Source organism: Nuphar pumila, chromosome 7, assembly GCF_984573655.1.
Source record: "Nuphar pumila chromosome 7, dmNupPumi1.hap1.1, whole genome shotgun sequence".
NCBI lineage: Eukaryota > Viridiplantae > Streptophyta > Magnoliopsida > Nymphaeales > Nymphaeaceae > Nuphar > Nuphar pumila.
In genome coordinates this window covers 97554453-97577680 of record NC_143255.1, presented here as the reverse complement: position 1 = coordinate 97577680, position 23228 = coordinate 97554453, and positions in this window count along the sequence as shown.

Below are 23228 nucleotides of genomic sequence, written 5' to 3'. Positions count from 1 at the left end.
TATTTTCATGCTCAAAGTTACAGGGCGTGTGTTGAAGTATTTAATATCTTATTCAAGCTCATTCTGTCTAAGATCGTCTATAAATAATTCATATTGTTCTATGAAGGAAAATATTGTTAAACATAAATACAAGGTTTTCTTCAGTGTGGCATACATAGATTCAGCTCTTTGTATGTTTATCATACCTGTACAAAAGTATTGTCTTTCATATGACAATGTCCACTTCTCTTTTTCTGCATATAGATTTTATAACTACACACAGTCTCCAAGCTCGTACATCTGAATCATTTTCTCTCAATCAGACATAAAAGTGACATCGTCTACACTCTCTAGTACACACCTTGTAAACTTTTTATCAAATCATGTCTTCTGATTAAATATGTGTCTTATGTTCTTTGTTGTATTTTGAAAGATATGCCACAAACATAGGCGATGATGTGCATCTGGCCATATACGAGACATTGCAGCCACAATTGCGTGATCACCATCTACAGCTTCGAGTTGTTTCTCATTCATTGCTTGTGTAAATACTCTGAATAACCACTCAAAGGTTTTCTTGGTCTGGTCATACAAAAAAGCACCACCTAATATGCAACTCTTTGAGTGATGGTTTACACCGACAAACTGTGTAAATGACCACTGTTCAATATTAATCTTTATTGTCGTATAAAAACAAGCACATCTTTAAAGCATTCATAATCTACTATTGACTTTGAATCTACCCAAAACATATTCACAACATATCCATCTTCATCCAATTGCATTGCACTAAAGAAACGAGGGTCATTGCTTGATTTCTTCTGTAAGTAATCAACCAAAGAACATATTTCTTCATTCTTCATGTTATCTGTCATCTTCCTTCTCAGGTGGTTTCTTAGATCCATATATGTGAATGACACATTATCGTGACTGATCATGCATTTATTTTTGCATTTAAATCATTTAACTCATGCATGATCCAATAAGAAATTGCATTAAAATATCAAGTTTAGTGTTAGTTTTGAGAAATCTCACGAAAAAGGAAAATATCAGAAAAACATGAATTGCAAGTTTTATTTTTGCGAATTAGTGTTTTGTAGAAGTTAGTCACTTGTATTTCTTTTAGTAGTTTAGATTTTAAGTAGATTAAGTTTGAAAAAATAAAGAGGCTCATTTCTTTAGAGAGTTTAGTAAAAGTAGTTTAGAAACAAGTTTTTTAGAGAAAATAACATTAAAGAGCCCTTTTTAGAATTTATGAGAAATAGAGGGAGCATTTTTTAAAACCCCCTCTCTTTAAATAGTTCACGTAGGGTTTGAGAGGGGTTGTCTCCTCTCATGTGCATGTAGCCCTCTCACCTTCCCCTTCTCTCCCATCCGGATTTCCTTTTTTCTCTCCCTTCTCTTTTTCCTTTCTTCTTCTTTTCCTTCCCTTTTTTCTATTCTCCGGTGGAGTATAGCATACCGGCGACGGCGCATAGGCTGGAGTCCACACTCTTTTCCCAACCCAGATTGTAACAGTGAGTTCTTCCTTCTCTCCCTTTTCTTCTCCTTTCTTCCCCCTCTTCTTATCCTTCGTTCTTCCCTCTCTTTGTTGTGCATTTTAGATTAGTGTAAATTGTTTTAGAAAAAAATGAAAAAAAAAACATAGATTGAATCCTGCGTGTGATTTTCAATTTCACCAACATTGTTTCTGTAGTTATGCATCTGTAGTAGCTTAATTCATTTAGCATAGCCTACTGTTCATGTGTTTCTGTATTTTTCTTGTTTATGATTTCTCTGTTTTACGGTTCTTTGTTTCACAATTTATCTGCAATTTAGCATAGCGAAGTGTCTTTGTTTTGTTTTGTTTTTCATATCAGCATCATCCTGCATTAGCATCTCACGATTTGCATAGCCTTTCATTTTACTGCCTCATTAGCATAACCTTGCATTGATTTGATTGTGGAAGCATCCATTGCATCGTGTTGCATTTCATTATTGCATTTGATTCTCCGCATTCATCATAACATTAGTTCATTCTGATCTGCATTCATGTGCATTTGTTCATTTTCTTCATCCCGCATATCACCTGCATCCCTTGTGCATTTATGTTTCATCGACGCATTTGTGCATTTCAGTTTGCATTGCATTCCGTCTTTTGATTCAACACTACATGAACTGAATTATGCATCTTATCATGTGCATTTCTCATTCTGTTGTGCATCAGAGCCTTCAACATTAAAATCTTCTGTTGAGGATCAGATCTGTTGTGAAACACAGATCTAATCCACCGTGAGATTAGATTCAAGAATTGCCGACATCCCATTCTTCCATCTGAGCCTCTGTGAAAACTGAACTCACCTGCTATGAAGTCAGGCGTCCCCTGCTGATGCTGTGAAATAATTTTCACAGATTCTTTTATTTCACGATTGATTGTTTTTTTAACAGCAGTTTCAGTTCTTTTTAACAGCAGTTTCAGTTCTTTTTACAATAGTTTCAGTTTTTTTTGTTCACAGTGATGTTTGTTTCAATTTTCACATGATACATTTTATAACATTGTTGTGTGTTGCATAGCATTTACTAAGCACTGGCATATCATTCATTGCAATTGCAGATTAGTTTTACATCACTTACTATTATTTGTTACCTGCATATATATCATTTTAGTCACCTGCACATCACTTGCATATTAATTTGTACACAAGTGCAGTTCACTGTTACATTCAGCATTTGATGAGTCTAGAGTTTCCATTTAGCATTTTGTAATTCATATAGCATTTTAGTATGTTACATTCAGTACTTTAGTAATATTAGCATTTATCTTTAAGCACTCATTTAGTGCATTTAACATAGTCTAGATCTAGTCCTTCTCTTGTACTGCTCGTGTGTTTTGTATTATGCAAGAAAGCATGGAGTGGAGACAAACAAGCGAGCGATACATGATAGCATGCATCTGACATGGGCCACGAGGCACGAGCACAAAAGACATTTGTTTTTCTTTTAGCTTAGGAAGTTTTAATTTCAATTTAATTTTGGAGTTTGTAATAAAACCATTTTAATATTTGTTTAAGCCCTCTGCGTAGGGTCATGCTACTTTAGTTAATTGATTAGTTAATTAGTTATTTTCCTTTACTTTTGGCAATAAAGTATATAATAGTTGTGTGTTTGAATACGAAATATCCTCCGTTCCCTAAGATCAACCCAGACTCCACCACTCGTGAGAGCCAGTTTTTATTTTTGGTGTCTGGCTTTCACACTTATTTTTCTTAAAAATATCATTTTTAAAAATTATTTTCATAAAATTGACACCAGCGATCACCATCTATGTGAGCACATAAATTGTATATCTTCCTTGGTGCAATGTCGGCGCAATCAGCTATTTTAGCAATTACAACATACACTTTAGTTACTTTACGATGTGACCTTAACATAGGAGTCATAAATAAAGCTGTTAATTCATGGTTATAATCACTGATTAAAGTATGAACTACATATTTTTTATTCGGAAGTCTTCTTAACACCATTCTCGTTGGACAACCACATCTTGAATCTGGCTTGCTCCTTATTGGATTTCCACTTGACTTCTTTCAACCTTCCTTAGAATAAACATATGTCTTTCTCACCACGACACCCTATGCATTTTTTACCAAGAATACCTTCTTACACTGAAGCCAAGTCTGAAGACATAATCATTGTAAAATTTGTATGCAGCTTCCTCATTATTAACCTGCATTCCTTCTATGAGAAAAGAGTCAAGTGTGCTGTCATGATCGTCTACCTCATTATCAAATTGCATTTCTTCTGCTGGAACATTCAAGTCAAGAGTGAATCAAATGCTTGCACCCTTCTTATCATGTGCATCATTAGTGCATATGTTCACTTCTTCAGGTGTGTCATTAGTACAAATATTCACTTCTCCATAACTTTCCAATGATTGAGATACATCATCTTCATTACAACCAAATGATAAGCTCACCACTGTCATAAGTAAGATATCAATTTGTGTTAGCCAGCGCATATGTTTGCTATGATTTATTCAAGAAGCATATAACAATAGATACCAATTAGTTAAGCAAGTCAAAGAAACGATTGAATGAATCAAAGTATAAAGCAACAACGATTTGTTATTTGCTTATACTATGCATCGAGTTGCTATTCACCATGCCAATAAAAGAAACAATTTATCATATATATGTGTTGACGATAGTGATTCACGTGACAACAATTTAATTATATCTATGATATTGTGAAGCAATTTCAATAGAAATCGCTAAATAAGCAGTGATTTGAATATGCAAATTGCCACCGCAAGCACGCAACAATATAAATTCTGCATGCACACGTTTTAAAATTATACTACAAATATCTTACAAATCGCTATAGAAAACATATAATATCTTACAAAATGATAAATATATCACATAATATATTACAAATCGATATTAACAAACAAAACAATATTTCACAAATTGGTAGTATGTTACTATAACCGTGATTTGTGATACATTGCATATACTGGGTGAATGGACGATTCTGAATGGGGTAGAGGCCCTTCCTCGCATCTATAACCAAACATTTTTGTCAACAGGTCCTAGCATTCTACAAATATCTTTAATTTTTCAACCATTGAAAATACAATATCCACCTGCAATAACAAAACAATGCCTTAATGGCACTCACGATGACATACGTTCTTCAACAATAGCATGACGACATGGAAAGGTACTCACGACGCCTTAATGACACTTGTTGGAATGTTTTTGCATCATTGCTTTTTTCCATACTGCCTAACAAAAATGAAGAAGAAGAGAAGACTGTAAAACGGGATGGCCGACAAATCTCCCTATGACGCCCACCAATGATCAAACCAGTCAATCAATTTATAGTTATCTCTACGAGGTAGGAACAAACCCGAAAATATTTTGTAATACAATGAAGGAACGAGAAGGCGGCAATGTGTTGTAACACAAGCTAAAAACTAAGGTGATAACCTAGACTCGCGGGAATATGCAAAGCTATTTACGGGAAGACATTTCTGTCAAACACATTTCTGTCTTATGAGAAGACATTTCTGTTAAACACATTTTTGTCTTTTTTATATGTTATTTATCTTTTTTTATATATTATTTTATTATAAAATCATCATGGGTAACATTGGCACATGAATTATTGTGAGTTCCAAGATATTCCTTCATACACCTTAGAACACACGAATTTGTCTTCGGGGGAGAACACACAACACCCTTTCGGGGTTTGAGGTTACCCTCCTTTTCTTATATATGATGGTTTTGTACCATGACACTTTAGTACACACTTTTGTTTGTACGGATCTAACCACCAAATGATGGATCAAACCATACTAATGTGTTTAGAATGACTTTGGCATATTTACTATGTTACAAACAAGGTCATGTCTAATACACCACAAGTTTTATTTTTGAGATGTTGATCAAAATAAGGGTGGTTTAAAAATAACATTAAACACCATACTTGTCAACTTCAACCGATGAAAATAGTAAATAAAGCATGTTAAATATCATCCAAAGGTTAGATTTTGCCATTGGAGTAGATTTATGTAACGAGGATTATGTGAATCCTTTTTTTTATTAGGTCATTGTTAGGACCTTCCAAAAAGCATAGTTTTAAGTGTTTTATGCTAGATCTAAACCGTTAGATATGTTTATCATTGTTTATTCAATTAAAAAATATTTTTGATTAAACATCTTTATGATTAGATGTGTATTTTAAAGAGGAAAAAAATGAATAGTTGATATTATACTGAAAGTTGATGATAAAATATTCACATTTTTACATAATGTCAATTCAAAACAAAACTTTGTTTTCAAATAAGAAATGGTAAACATATTTAACAGTTCAGATCTAGCATAAAACACTTAAAACTATGATTTTTGGAAGGTTCTAACAGGGAAAAAAGAGGCATCACAATCCCCATTCTATGTATGACCCTCAAGTTGCTGCACCCTATAGTAGCTCCATTGATTTTCTAATGTTTGTTCAATCTTTCGTAAATCTAAAAGCATAAATATGATTTGTATAGATAGATCTCAAGAGACCTTAACTTGCTTACGTGAGAACACTGGACCAACATTTCAAATTAATACCAGCCTTTTTTATTTGATCTAAAGTATGTTTCTTGCTAAACTAATTGTTTACACTAATATCTGCAACCATGTCGGATATTTTAATATTCAAAGTTAATGGCTCAAGTTATTTCTTAAAGTAAATGAATCATGATGAATATATATATATATATATATATATATATATGAGAGAGAGAGAGAGTTGCGTGACAAGAGAGATCCCATAATTTTCTCTTCGACTTTAGGGTCGCTAGGGGGATCTTCACAAAATATTAAGAAATAAAAAATAAAAAAATAGAAGCTGGTGCATATTGCACGAGCTACAACGTGGGAAACCTAACACCACAAGAAAATGTTGGTGAAATCTAGTCCAAGACGTGGGTAGGCCATTCGGTATATGGGTAACACTCAAATCACAACCAATTCAGGTATATAGATAGTTGATCTTCATGTCTTTGAGATGAAAAAAATCAAAGTCAACTCCAATTTAATAGGTGAGCCATCGATCGACGAATTTTAGTCAAAACAATAATGATGTTGTTCGAAGCATCCCACCCTATGGGTCCAATCTATTTGAGATTGGATCAAATGACCAAATCAAGTCCGGTCCAAACTCCTTAATTAAAAGTATATACCTAAAATCTAATCCAAACCCATATTGGATCCAGTTAATATGGTTTAGATCCATATCTAATATATATGAAATCCATTAATTAATCCAAATACGTACTGGATCCAAATACTAATGTTTGGATCTATATATGACCCATCCAGAATCTATTAAAAAAAATATCAAATGACGTGCGATCCACCAGGAGGATCTCTATGCATTTTGGAATTGTCACTTGGCGTAGGTAGTCACATGGAGTTAAAATACTTTGTTGTTAAAGAAACAACCGATAATCATTTAGTGTGTATTGATACAATCAACACAAAGAAAATGACTCTAAATCTTTTTATTAAAGGGTTAGCATCGAGATTGTATTCTCACATGTAATGAGTATGAATTTATTTAATTCCTTTTGATGTATGATAATACATTATAGTTTATGTGATCATATTTTTGAAACTAAATTGATTTTCTATGTTTTGTGCATTTTTGAATTTTGTGTAAAATGTCTTTTATTTTTTAAGAGAAAATAGCATAATGACAATATTAAAAGGACCAAAAGGAATGGGTTAGAGACCAATCTATTTACAAAATTATTTTTAACTTGCTAAACACTTAAAATGAATGATATTATAGTACATGGAATATAACATCTCATACAGAGATATTTATCTCCATGACTCATGTGATTCATTCTTGTGATTCAGCATATCATGTGAACCCACATGAAACTCAAATCAAGATAACATTAAATAACTTCAATAGTGAGTTTTTTCATGTTAATGGGTCAAGTGAGAGATTGTTAAACTTTGGATCGAATACAACTTGATGTGACTCGTATTGACACGGGCATATCAAAGGAAGACGTAAGATTTTTAGTTTTAGAGGTTTTGGTCACAAGAAAGTTAAGAGAATGTGAAGAGACCACATAATTGTTCATCTATGAAAACCTCCTACTACATTATTCTCTCATTATATAAATCATCATGAAAGTGTGATGAGTGCTATATGATATTAGTTTCTCACAATCTCTGGGGTTCAAGGGTCCTTCTCACCTCTCGACTTGATGTCTTGGGTACATCGAAAGCATTGATTGACTTAGGAACATGCCAACAACCCATCTCCACTGAAGCATTGTTCGGATCAACAATGACTTCGTTTGGTAAATGGTGTTTCCCTGGTCTTTTACCCCAACAACCTATCCAACACATACTCTGACAAAGATCAACCCAAATTAAATCCATAATTGACTTAGATCATTACAAACCTATCCAACACATTATAATGTTCCCTGTATTGGATATTTATGACAGTTTCTATTATATTAAGGTGATAAACTAAACCACAATGGCATTAACATGCAAGTCAGCAAGAAATTGGATGTACCATAAAATTTTAATTAATTTAAGTTATATAGATAAGATATTTGATTATAATGGCTCCCTTTTATAGCTAATATGGCTAAAAATATGGAAGATGATCTTTCAAGATACCATGATCACAAAAATCGATTGATGATGCCTCAAACTTGTACTTAAGCCAATGAAACTGCCTTAGATAAAATCTTGTATAAAATCAATAATTTTTGCACTAATGGCTTTGAGAAATTCTTTCAATTTCTTGTAGAGAGATATGCCACCTTAAATATTCTTAACCACTCACGATTGCAAAAGCAACATGTTAAGATTATTTGAACACTTTCACTTCACGTAGACATCTTTCTAAGTGATCCCACTTCTCATAGACATCTTTCTAAGTGCTTCAACTTCTCATAGATAGCTTTCAGAGTGACCGTTCTATTCTCTATACGAGTAGGAGATTAATTGCTATATATGAGATTTATATTGAAAAGGTAAATGTGAGACCTTTTATTATTTACCTTTTTTTAGATAAGTATAATTAGGCCATTATCGTTCTACTTTGATAGAAACAATAATACTTATAGTTGCTTCATCTCTTTAATTTACAAAGAACTGACTTCAATTGGTTAAACTAACAGATTCTGTAATCAGAGGTAATTAAGCACTGTACCTTTAGGTATGAACATGCTTCATGGGATGGTATACACATCTACTATTACACTCTTTGCGAATTTGGAACACAATGTCTTGCTTTTGGGTAGAACCATTGTTTCATAAAGTATACACAATCATAATACTTAATCTTAACACGGTTTAAAGAATCCTCAAATAATATAACTTAGATCACTTTGGTGATTTCATGAGTCATTTGATTGAGATCTTTTACTGCAAACATATTCGTATTATAGAGCATGCTTATGCACACATGACAATGCATGTATATTCATGACAAAATATTATATCATCAAAAATATAAATTCATACTTCAACTTATATACATAAATAAACTTTGATGAAAACACATCACAAATGTTATGAATTTAGTCATAATTCACGTATAACTTTAAATAACAGTAAATACATGTAAAAGGTCATGCTTTCATGATAATAAACACTTATAAAGTATGCAAAATAAAAAATGCTTTGAACTAGTCTAAAATGGCCCTGAACCGATCAACTAAGGGCCTAAACCAGTCCCAAAATTGATGAACCAGTTTAAAATATGCACAAATGCATATAAACCTTTAAAACTGAATGAAAAAAAATCTTTGTTCCTTGACTGATTCATGAAAACAGGGTTTCTACATTAAGGAACCAGTGAAAATTTGATATGAACCAGTTAAAAAAGGTTTTGAACCGGTTTAGGTGTAAATAGTGCACTGATCCAATTCAATTTGGATCCAATTTCAATAGATCTCGGGTTGGATCTCCCCAATCTGGATCCAGTCTAAATATAAAACACATAAATAAGAGAAAGTCCCTTCTCATGGGTAGGGATGGCAGTGAACATGAAAGTGAAAATCAAAACCCGTGGGAGGACAAGGGTGGGGATGGACTTACGCTTTTCCCCCATTCCGCCTTGCCCCACCCTGTCCCCGATACCCGTTAATAAAATGTTAAAATACTCTTTAGGGATGATAGTGAATCGAGGAGAAATAGGGCCTGTCCCGTATGGATCGGGGATGGAGGCTAAAATCGAAACCCGTACGAAGATGGAGGCATGGATGAAAGGCAGAATTTTAAGACAGGACGAGGGGTAGAGACCTTGTCCCCCCGCCCCTGCGCTCGTCCACTGCCATCCTTAGTCACGGGATGTGTAGATGGAGTTCTGGGTCTTCTTACTCCCTCTCCACAAAGCATATGTGCTTTTACATGACTGACCTCATTTGAAAGATAACTCACACGAAAGGAGGTAGTTCTCTTCTCCTAGTCCACAGAAACTGATGCAACTTGCATAAGCTTGAAATGTGGAAAATGCATCTACATGGTTTAATTTGTGCTTGGAAGCTATTGGAACCAACTTGACTCGGGTTTGATATGCTTATAGGATCAGCCTACATGGACCTGGACCTGCTTAGGTTATATCAAACCTGCCATATTTTGCATATACATTTTTGAGAGAGCATTTTTTTCCGACCCTTAAAATTGCTAGCTTGGTGACCAAACAAATCTAAATCCAATCACATGGGCTTGACCAAAACTTTTGTTTGGTCCTTTGATACCCTTGTGTATGAGAGTGAATCAGGTAAAACGTTTTATGTAACACGATCAAAGCATAAGCGACAATTATTAATCTCTCTAGATCTGATGAAATCGGTTCCTCATCTCCTACGTCATCGTATCTTCGTACCCCTTCTTGGGATTTTATTGATGCAAGTTATTTTTATCAAATCAGATCCCATAGGTGTGATCTACGTCATTCATTTAGTGAAGGTCGACGTTTAAATCGCCTAAAACTCAGGATTTTTTGTCAAAAAATATGACTCAAGTGTCAATTCTTATTAAATCGATCATGCTGAATCCATCTGTAAGGTCTTATTTAATCAAAACAACCTAAATCATAAGATTTAAGAGATGACATACGGGATGAGTGGAACCGAACTCCTCTCTGATGGCCTGTTTGCTACTTATTTGTAATGCCAAACAGACAGGTGTCACGATTTCTTTAGGCATTTTACAGTAGCGTGTGAAACACCGTTTTACCTGATCCGATACATATTAAATCTCTGTGTGTGTGCATGCATGAGCATGCAGTGTGTATGTGGTGAACGTCGATAACATCGGTTTCGGACATGAACCGATTTTGTAATCAATTCAGAGAATCGGCCAATTCTGACTCGAAATGAATCGAGCTGAATAGGTTAATTTTTCTTAAATCTAAAAAATTCATTAAAAATTAAATATACAGATTCAGCCGATTCAACCCTGGTTCAGCCCAAAGCGGCCGGTTCAGGCTGAAACATGATCAAATATTTATGAAAAAATATAATACTGTATTTTTTTTCATTGTTTTTTTGTCAATCTATTGCAAGCAACGTGTTGGGGTTATCTTATATAATCCGGTAAACCTTGACAACAGAACATATAGAAAAAAGGAAAAAAAGAAAAAGAAAAAAGGAAGCCCTTGACAACGGAAAATGATGATTTCTTGCCTCTCATCTATCTCCCAAGTAAATCATACGCCCAAGAAACAGTAGGATATGCTCCACTAGGGCTCAAATAGGTACTTTTTTTTTGAAAGAAAAAGATTCATATTTTATTAGAAGAAAGAAAAGACCGTGGTGATTACACCAAGCAGGAGGCGAGCACCCCGGAAACACGAAAAGCAGAAAAAAAAATTCCTTCGTGAGACCAAACTCTAAACTTTAGCTAGAGAAACTAATACGTGCTAAGTGTCTCGTCAGCTACTTATAGTTAACATTCAACATTTTCTCTTATTATCACCGAGGTTTTCTAGTTTTTTTGGAAGATCTTGGCAAAGCTGTAGTTTCTGTAAGTGTGAGCAAAGGAGAACCCAAGCCACTATTTGGGGCCACCGAAGCATGGGGTGTGGATGCGACTAGTTCTTATGGTAGCAGTTCTTGCCGTACATCTCTTCTTGGACGATGCATGTATCGTGATAGGGCATGCAATTGCTCATCAAAGAACGAGAGGGTGGTGTATGTTCGCCCCCGATGATTCACTGAATCCCACGTCTGTGTTTGGGGGATCGAATGAGCGCCACGTATTCATGCACATGGGGCTCGTATTCCCGTGTATGTTGACATAACTTTGCATCGGACTCTGGTGTTGTTGCAAAGACTGAATCACCCTTACTTGCTTTTCCTGCCCTGAAATGACGGTTCAAGGAAATGACAAAAATATCCTCCATTCAAAAGTTGTGAAACGACGTGTCGATAAAAAGACAAAAAAGTCCTCCATCCAGAAAGTTTGATGTTAACCATGACGTTCCCTATTCATTAAACCCCTGCGCCATCTGCTGTAACAGTTGCTCCCATTATCAACCAAAACTTTGCCTTCGTCTCCAGTCTAGCTTTCCACCTTGTTTTTTATGCTGTTGTACAACACACTGACGCCTTCTCGTGCCTGCCTTGCGTTACAAAACATTCCAGTGTCTTCTCTTCATTTTTGCTGTCGTTAGGCATCATGGTAGAAAGCAAAGATTCACAAACATTCCTTCCAGTGCCATTAAGGCAGCGTGAGTAGCTTTTCATCTCATCATGCGATCGATGAAGAAGGCATGTCGTCTTATGTGCCATTAAGGCATTGTCTGGTTATTGCAGGTAGATCTTGTTCTTACGAAGGTTGGAAACTTATCGATATTTGTAAGACGTTGGGACCTATTGACAAGAATGCTTGTTTGCAGATGCTAAGAAGGGCCTCTACCCCATCAGGTATCCTACATTCATTCATCGTATGCATTGTATCTCAAACCGCTGTATTAGTAACAGACTCCCGTTCTTGTGAGATACATTTTTGTTAGTTAATATCGATTTGTTTGCTATTATGCTCAAGTTCTTCCTTATCGATTTGTAATTTATTGTGCGATATATTTATCGACCTTTTAGATAGTATGGTTTTGTATCGTCGAGTTGTAAGTTATTATGCTGAACTGCCGCATCGATTTTCAATATCTTACAAATCGCTATACATACATATCGTTTGTGTAAGATATTATATTTCATGTAATATGTATTTGTAAGATATTTGTACACAGACTTTGAAAACACGTGGATGCAGAAACACATCATTACACGAATGGCGGGGCGATTTTCGCATGCATATCGCTGCTCTCTTGGATCTAAAAAACCACTTGAGAAGGAAGAGGACAGATAACATGAAGAACGGAGGAATATGTTGTTTGGTTCGCTACTTACAAAATAAATCAAGCAATGAACATGGTTTCTTTAGTGCAATGCAAGTGGACGAAGATGGATATGTTGTGAATATGTTTTGGGCAGATTCAAAGTCTAGAGTAGATTATGAATGCTTCAATGATGTGCTTGTGTTTGATACTACAGTAAAGATTAATACTGAACAGTGGCCATTTGCGCAGTTTGTGGGAGTAAACCATCACGCACAGAGTTGTATATTAGGCGGTGCTTTTGTGTATGACCAGACCAAGGAAAGCTTTGAGTGGTTGTTCAGAGTATTTACATAGGCAATGAACGGGAAGCATCCTGAAACTGTACTTACAGATGGTGATCACGCAATTGCGGCTGCAGTGCTTCATGTGTGGCCAGATGCACATCATCGCCTATGTTTGTGGCATATCTTTCAAAATGCAGCAAAGAACATAGGACACATATTTAATCAGAATACAGGGTTTGACAAAACGTTTACAAGGTGTGTACTTCATAGCGTAGACGAGGTCACTTTTAAGTCGGATTGGGACAAAATGATTAAGACATACGACCATACTGACTGTCTGTGGTTACAAAATTTATATGCAGAAAAAGAGAAGTGGGCATTGGCATATGGAAGACAATACTTTTGTGCAGGTATGATAAGCACACAAAGAGCCGAATCTATGCATGCCACCCTGAAGAAAACTCTGTATTCATGTTTAACAATGTTTCATTTCATGGAACAATATGAATTATTTGTAGACGGTCTAAGACAAAATGAGCTTGAACAAGACGTGAAATGCTTTAATACAGGACCTCAAACTTTTGGCATGGAAATATTGATGCGACCTGCAGCTCTGTATACACTAACTGTATTTGAATGGATCGAGAAAGAGGTGTTGCATGTCATGAATTGCAAAATAGAAGGACTCGTGCAAACCGAGAATATGCACAAATACCATATTTTTTGTCAGGGCGAAAAGCATCAGGAAATGCAAGAAGCACATGTCACGTACAATGTTGACAACGGAAGGGTAGAATGTTGTTGCAAATTGTATGAATTCAAAGGCATTCTATGCTGTCATGCATTAAAGGCACTCAATCAAGAGAAGATACAAGAAATACCTGAGTCTTACGTAATGCGAAGATGGACTAGACGCGCGAAGATTGAAATGCTCGTTATGGACAATGCGAGTAAATCTGGTGTTGACGAGAAGTGCCACATAGCCTCCCGTTACCAACAACTGTGTAGGTCATTCATGCATGTTGCTGATTTGGCATCGAGAAGTGAAGAAGGCTATGCATGTGTGAGAAAAGCTGCAACGGAGTTACTTGAAAACGTGGAGTTGATTCACATTAAGTCCGTTGCAGCGAATGAATACCAGACGAAGATAATGGGATCGAAAAGCGTAGGTCAAAATCATGTTTCGCTTGACACTCCTGAGAAGTTGCACCGAAGCGTAAACATTATCTTCAACAAGTCAGTAGTGAACGTTGTTGATTATGATGGACATATTCATGAAGCAAAGGGTATCAAAAGAAAACCTGCCTCTGATCGCAGTCGTCGGAGGGCAAAGGGTGCAGTAGAATTGGTTGGCAAGAAGAGGATTAAGAAACAACCTACCTGTAATAAAAAACAACAAGGCCCTTGCAATGAACAGGTATGTAAAACATTATATTGCTTCCCATTGCGATAAGCTTGTCAAATAGCTAACTCGTGTAATGTCCATCATGCAGCAATACCATGCCGAAGTACCACCAAACGTTCAAACCTACATTCCTCCCGACCTGAGTTCCGGCAACGATCGCTACAGTTTTACAAGTCTTTTGGTATGTAATCAATGTTGCGAAGAGGTATGCATTTCTTGTGAAACTTAATTCAGTGTCTAATATTTTCTCTTTCATGACAGGCTCTGATGCAATCGTCAGATAGGTATGGGACACAGGAATCTCGTGTGGGGCATTAATTTAGTTGTTATGCCTCTTTGCATGCCCCGATCTCCACAATGCCGGATTTGTTTTTGCGTTTATAGTCATTTGTCACTGACGACTTGTGGTCCGTGGTTGGATTTTCTTAAATCGATAGATAGCGATTTTTTGCTTCTGCATGAAGTCGATCGATGACATCACTGTATGGCAATTTGTGATTATCGTTGATTAGCGATATGTGACATCGCAGCGAAGTGATTTGAGTGTATTGTTCGAATGTCGATCAAAGCGGGATGACAAAGGTTGTTCAAGTAAGCTTTTTCGGCCAATGAACAAGGTTGCATTCCATTTTATGATCTAAGTATGCTATCACCTGCGCGGTTGAAAGCCTACTTGGATCATAAAATGAAGCGCAACCTTGGTCAATGCCCCAAAAAAGCTTACTTGAACAACCATTGTCATCGCGCTTAGATCGACAGTCGAACAATACCCTCAAATCGCTATGCTGCGATGCCACGTATCGCTAATCAACGATAACCACAAATCGCCATACAGTGATGTCATCGATCGACTTCATGCAGAAGCAAAAAATCGCTATCTATCGATTTAAGCAAATCCAACCACGGACCGCAAGTCGTCAGTGACAAATGACTATAAACGCAAAAACAAATCCGGCATTGTGGAGATCGGGGCAAGCAAAGAGGCATAACAACTAAATTAATGGCCCACACGAGATTCATGTGACACCTCCAATTGCCTTTTGAAATCATTATTGTTATCCTGTGAAATGTTGTATCCATATATTATAAATAAAAGGCTAGTCAATGTGTCTTTTCTCTTCCTCACTTCATTTCTTAAGATATGTGGTTCAACCCGTGGGTTTTTTTTAGATCCGTGGGGTTATTATGGACAAACGTTCACTATCAATTTATACTAGTATCGTTTAACACCGCAAATCGGCGTTGACTAACACCCTTTACAAAGGCCGAGTATTGCTGCACAAATCGCTATTCAATGATAACCACAAATCGCCATGCAGCGAATATGAAGTGGAATTACTCAGTTAAAACGAATAACAATAAATGTTTGATTTGCCGTACAGTATTCATTGATCATGTTGGTTGAGCAGTACATCTTTTAGGTCATAAATAGTCGCACAAGTACTAGAAGTTGTGTTTGTCTTCTACTTCGTGAACCAGCAACAATCAAACAGACGGTTCCTTCATACATACAAACTTACACAGACGAAGATAGCTACACGATCAACAATGGCGAATCATGGGTATATTGTCTACACATCGTCTATATTTTCATCAAAATCCATCTGTTTCATGCCGTTTTTCGTGATTTGTGTTTTGTGTACTGTATAATGTAATTTCAATATCGTTCGTTGCAATGTCCGCATTCATTTCAGTCGAACATCCACCGACGAAGTTGGGCGAAAACTTAGTCAATCACTCCTAGAGGACATCAACAGAATGCAGAGTGAATTCGCACAATACAACATGATCAGTAATTTTGTTAGTATAAAACTAGTAGCAGTTGTCTATATACGTAAGCCATGTGTACGTCCGTTAACAACAACATATTTGTTGCAAACAGACTATATCTGATTTCGTCAGTTATATTAAAAGCAGCGCACCAAGCCAGACTGTATGCATCGTAAGCCCGTATTTCATGGTATATCGGTTTTATTTTATGTTGTTTTCCGTTATTGATTTATTCCAATTGATTCGTATGTTATCGTTAGTGTTAGTAATGTTTGGGTTTGCAGACTATCTTACGCTGTTTGCCATACTCTAGTGGATTTCAAGACGGCATACCTTATTGGGTTAACGGTAATCACTGCAGAGACCCTTTGTCAAGTGAAAAGGTAAGCAAACAAACCTAGAGTGCAATATTACAGCATAACAAGTGCTAACATCAATTTTTCGATCTATTTGCAGATATTGATTCCTACACTATGGCAATCTGAAAAGCATTGAGTCTTATACGTGATGGATTTACGCAAAAAACAACTATGGTGTTACAATTCGTTGGAAGTTCACAGTGGTTTACGGCTAGACATTTCCCATGTCGTAAGTTTCAATATCTATGTGAGGAACAAATCGTGTACTGGGGTCATGAATTTACTGTCGGTCGCATTATTCTCAGATCGGTTTCCTCAAAGCCATTTTGGGAGTCGATGCTAGCGAGTGGATCTATCGCACGGCATACAATGCTCCTTTACAAGATAATGGCGTTGATTGCGGGGTATTTGTAATGAAGTACATTGAAGCAATATACAATGGTGCAGAACCCTTATTCGACGTTGTATGCCATTTCTTCGCCTCTGTTATTGGGGATTAAGTGCATGTTTATTGCTTCTACCTTACAATCAGTTTTTGCAGGTTGATATACTCGGATTCCGCGAAGAACTCTGCAAAAAATTGACATCCTTTCTAATTGCGGAGGAGAAAGTGAAGGAGGCCTCGCGAGCATCTAAAAGGCTTGCAATTGATAAAAGATGTGCGCTCAACCGGCGTGGTTGACAGTCGCTGAGTGAGACTGCGATGTATTTTAATGAACAAAGACTTGTAATGTTCGAAATGATAATAATATTCAACATCGCTATGAAATGTTGTATGCTTAAACATCGTTTTATTGCTGGCATATGAAAAAAGTGGTGAATAACGGCCATTAATGTAGCTTTCGTATTTTACGAATAGTACGAAGCGATACGCTTAGTGGTCTACCGTCAACCACACTGCTACCACCATGAAAACTTATCGGTGTGAATATTATCGATTTGTCGGTTCCTTATTCGCGAAGCAAAGTGGAAGTGTGTGTTGTGTCAATCAAATATTAATGAAACGTCCTATCACCCTCCATCAGTTTTCAAGTATATACGTCAGTTTCATTAAACCAAAAGCAAATCTTCAGTAAAAATGCACTCCGCATTAATGAAATTGAAAAATGTGGGGGCTATTCCAAATATTAATCAATGCGATTGGACCGAATTTTTCAATCTAAAATAAATCCAAAAGTATGTCCACACGCGTCTCAAGAAATCGCCTTAGGTGTACCTTACCGTAGGTTCAGCAATACAGCGATTTCTGAGAACAAACACCAAAACCAATCAAAATGCACTCCGCATTAATGAAATTGAACAATGTGGGGGCTATTCCATATATTAATCAATGCGATTGGACCGAATTTTTTTATCTCAAATAAATCCAAAAGTACGTCCACACGCGTCCCAAAAAATCGCCTTAGGCGTACCTTACCGTAGGTTCAGCAATACAGCGATTTCTGAGAACAAACCTTTCTTATTGATACGTTCATTGAATGCGATTTTTAGAAATATCTATCTCCGTACAGTATTTTTCATTATTGAAGAACAACCAGCATTTGTTATGCGCATACGACACAAAACTATTTCTGATTACGATTTACATTTCGTAGAACACCCATCACCGGAACGAGATGAACACCCGTCACCTGAACGACGGCTGTGCTGAGACCTCCTCGCTAGGGAGAGGAAGACGACGTGGTGGAGCTTCTGCTGGCCATCCTCAGCGCGACTGCACCGACTGGGTTGTTGTCGAGGAGGAGGGCGAGAACGGTGATGGCGGAGCTCCTAAGGTTGTACAGACAGAATAATCGATATATTTCACTTCACATATTTTGTCTGTCGTTCTTTTTAAACTCAAACAATTGTTCGCATATTTCGTCGCGTATTTTCGGCATAATATCCTGCAACAAAACATGTAATGTGAAACGAATATATAACAGGAATAAATAATAACATCGGATACAAAGCTCATACAGCGTGGAAAGTAACATCTATTCTATTGTATATTGCTTCAATATGCTTCATTACGAATATGCCATAATCGACCCCATTACTTTGTAAAGGAGCATCGTCAGCACAGAGCAACATCCACTCGGCAATGTCCACACCCACAGCCTCGTTAAGGAATCCCGCCTGTGATAAAGGGATAATATATTACACTCCGGTCCACCTCGAATAGCTACGATTCACCTATGGCCACAATCTTACCAAATGCATAGCGTCGCGTTCTACGCCACTGTGGCAGTCCAATGAGTTGTAGCACCATAGTTGTTTTTCCAGAAAATTCATCTCGTATAGGACCCAATGGTCGGGATTTTGCTAGAGTGTATGAAGTAAAATCTGCGAATAAAAATAATAATTTCTCATTCCAGAGACATATCATAATGGGGATGTTACGACTAAACCTTGGAGAAGAGGTTTGTTCACTTACCTTTCCAAATTTCGAAATGTCTAGGCACTCATCACCGCTGTTCCAACAAGGTTCTGCATCTTTGAATCCAATGTTGTATGACTTTCGTCGGACGTACATCTGTTGCACGAAATAGTAAGATTTAACCATCAAGAAACTTGAGTACGTAACAAAAACAAAGAAAACAACAGCGGAACAGCCATACCATGAAATAAAGGGTGATGATGCATACTGTATTGCTCGTTGGCTTGCTCTGGATGTAATGGACAAAATCACACATTGTCTGGTTGCACAAATTTACGAACTTCAAAACATACAAACCGGAATGACCTAGAAATTGATAGTGGTTAAATACTTACAAAATTACTGATAGTGTTCCCAACTGCAAATTCTTGTTGCATCTGCTCGATGTCATCTATGCACTCGTCAGGGCGTTGCCGCCCAACCTTGCCTGTGGATGTTGAACTGTGTGCACCATGAGCGTGGTATTCGGGATTCGACATTAAAATTATTGTCTACAGTAAACAACAATAGTCCAAATACGACATGAAAAGACAAATGTTGACCAAACCGCTCAGGCGTTTCAAAAAATATACGTCTTAAGCGTTAATGCTGGTACTGTGGATGCGGTTGTGTTCTTCTTCGGCGCCGTGTCTGGCCATTTTGCTCCCATCGTCCTCTCCGTTGGCGCCGTGCATGGTCGTTTCGCTCCCACCGTCCTCTCTGTTGCCCCCGTGCCCGGTCGTAGTGCTCCCATCATCTTTGGCACCGTGCCGGGTAGTATTGGCCCCGTAGTCATCTTTTTGGACGCCATGGTTGGTCGTACTGCTCCGATTGTCCCCTTCTTCGGCGTCATGCCTGGACGGAGATATCGATGGCACCTTTGCAACGTAGATACGGAAAGTAAAGTCCTTTAACGTCCCGCCCTTTTTCGAAAACAGCCCGCTAATTAAATGCGTTTTAAATAAATAAAAATACGTCGTTTCGCATGCCGCCCTTTTTTCGATACCCGCCGCCAAATTAAATGATTGCTTTCGAAGTATTTAAAAATACCGATCTCCACAAACCGCCCTTTTTTCGATACAAATAATTAATAATATGTCGTCTCATATGACAAACATTTTCGGAAAACAGCCCGTTAATTAAATGATTGCGTTTTAAATAAATAAAAATACGTCTGCCGCCCTATTTTCGATAGCCGCCGCCAAATTAAATGATTGCTTTCGAAAAATTTAAAAATACGTTTTTCCACAAATCGCCCTTTTTTCGATAGAAATAATTAAAAATACGTCATCTCACATGCCGGACTTTTCGAAAACACCCCTGAAATTTAATTATTAACTTTTAAATAATAAAAACCCCATCGTTTGTCGGTCACATTATAACAAGCTTTTGGGTATGAATAATCTTTCACGATTATTCTATTGATTATCGTATATGGATACATCGATATATTCACGCAACGACAAACCCTTTTCTTATCGCTATTGACTGTTATCATTTACGCCGTCAGAACTCGTTAAATTATTGTTCAAGGCTTACATCGTCAATCCTTATTGCGATATTCTTTCGAGGCGGAGACAAATACAACGATTGCTAAACAGAAATGATATATCTTAGCGATTCTAGAGATGTTAGGCAATGCCATGATTTTTTAACAAACATCTATTTTCGATTGAAGTTTATTTATTTCAGAGATCCACAGACGAAAAGATGTAATAAAAAAGAATTAAACAATAAAAGAATGTCACGTTACTACAACTCATTATACAATTACAACAAAAACCTAGCGTGATAAAAATGAAAAACAACGATTTATTCTGAGGCACTTGATGAATCAGATAAAATATCATAGAATTGTCTCTCACTTTTTATTTGTGCACTGTCTATCTTGCGTGGCATCTTCGTTGCGAGACCTTTATTAAGAAAACTGGTCATCATCTCTACCACTGAGTTCAATTGAATCCCCATAGTGCTTACTTCTGCCCTTAATTTCTTATTCTCCCTCTCCACAACTTCGAACCTTGCGGCAGAGATAATGCTCTCTTTTAGTGCAAGTGTTCGCTCTTCCTCGCGATTTGTTACTGAGGGACCAGTCGTAGTAACCGGAGAGAGACGCCGTTTTGGTTATAGAGGCTGGGCTGCAACATGAGAAGGGGCAGTTGGGAGGCATGGGTTCACAATTTTTTCAATCTTCCGATTTCGCCGCATTGGTTCCCAATACCTTTCGAAATAGAAGGGATCAAATTGTCGTCCTTCATGTGGTTTCGAAATAGAAGGGATCAAACCACCTGAGTTCCAATTTAATAATTCGTCCCTGTAACGATCGGGCCAATTAACGTTCCTGCCACCACCACTATTCATCTTCCTTCTCACTTCCAAAGGCTTATTTGGGATAGACTGCCCCAAGCCAGATTATAGAAGAACTCGACTACCTTGCTGCAACTCAGCTTCAAAATTGCAGAATAGCCACAAATCGCGGTAAGCCAATCTAGCAGCCACCGTAACAACGTCTTCATCATCGTCCTCCCCATCTCCATAAGGTCTCCACAAAACCTGTACATTGGTAATTCTTTTTAATAAAGAATGACAAATATATTAACATTTATTTACGCATGATATGGCAACAACGATATGTACTACGGAAGACAATCCTGCAGCGATGGATACTTAAGAATGCTGAACATTACAACGATTTATAATACTCAATGGTAAATGTTGTCGCGATTGTAAACAATTTTAGAACGTTTACCTCGTTTAGTTGCAGCCCATCTAAAATGGACTTAGCATTATAAATTGCGACGTTTATTCTAGCCCAACGACCGATCTTTGGAAAACCACAAATCGGAGGGCCACAACGAGGACGCAATGAGATAATATGTTCCAACGCACAGGCCTAACAAAAACAATATTATTAGTAACACCACAACCTGCAATGAGATTGTTCTACAATTACTAAGTATGTAATCAACAAATACCTGAACAAATGGCCAAAATCCACCAACTGTTTTCGTACCGTTACTCGCACGGTGGAGTTGACTGTACAAGTGTGTGAGCATAGCGGCACCCCAGGCATAGTTGTCTACTTCGTCTAAGTCTGCCAGGTACTACAGCCACATGGAACTTATTCTCGAACCAGAACAATCGGAAAATAATGTAAGACCAAAAAAATATAGAAGGAAGCCGCGCAACTCTTGGTCAGCTATTTCAGATACACAAGTAGCGGAGTGGCCTTCCCATTTATTACGAAAAAATGAGACCTTCATTGATGTAGAATTTATTCCACCAGAAATACATTGACTCCATTCGTCCATCGACATTCCTAACAGGGTCGTGCATTTCTCCCTTGCCTTATAGTTTGAATGCCGTAACAGGACAGCACTGCCATCGCACTTAAGGCCAGTGATCCTCGCCACATCTTCTAGAGTCATGGTGATCTCAAAAGAATCAAACTGGAATGTGTTCGTCTTATCATTCCATTTATTTACCAGGTGGGTCATGGTATTCCAGCAAGTTTCAAAATATTGTTGGTTCAAAAGGCCACCGAAGTGCATATTTCGTAATCGGTCCTTTTGATATGCACTCAGCTGACCATACCACGACAGAACTATAGGCCATTGACACCAACCTTCGAGCTTTTCACATACTGCTCTACTTCTTCTGTGAACTCCCTGTAACACAAAATAACATATTATTCCTACCAATTGTAATTTAGTTCCATTTGTACTTATAAATACTATTCTACTAACCGCTATGAATAATATTGGTTGCAGACAGACTATCACAGTAATCGCTATACAAATTAATACCTAACACAGTAATCGCTATACCAAAATCGCTAAACATGTTATTAAATCTTCACAGACAGAATGAATATATTTACCTTGGCCGCTATTTTCTGCTGTTTTTCATCCAACCTGGGACTTTCTGGTGGGTCCACTGCCTCCAATTGCATTTCAATCTCCATCTTTACCGGCTCCACCATCGCATGCCTTTCTCTCGCCTTCCTTTTCTCGCCCTCCTTCTCCATCCTTTCTCTATCCTTCCTTTTTTCTTTCTCATTCTCCTTCTCCTTCCTTTCTCTCTCTCTTTTCTTTGCCTCCTTTTTCTGCTTCCTTTCTCTCTCCCTATTCTCCTCCTCCTTCTTCTCCTTCCTTTCTCTCTCCCTTTTCTCCTCT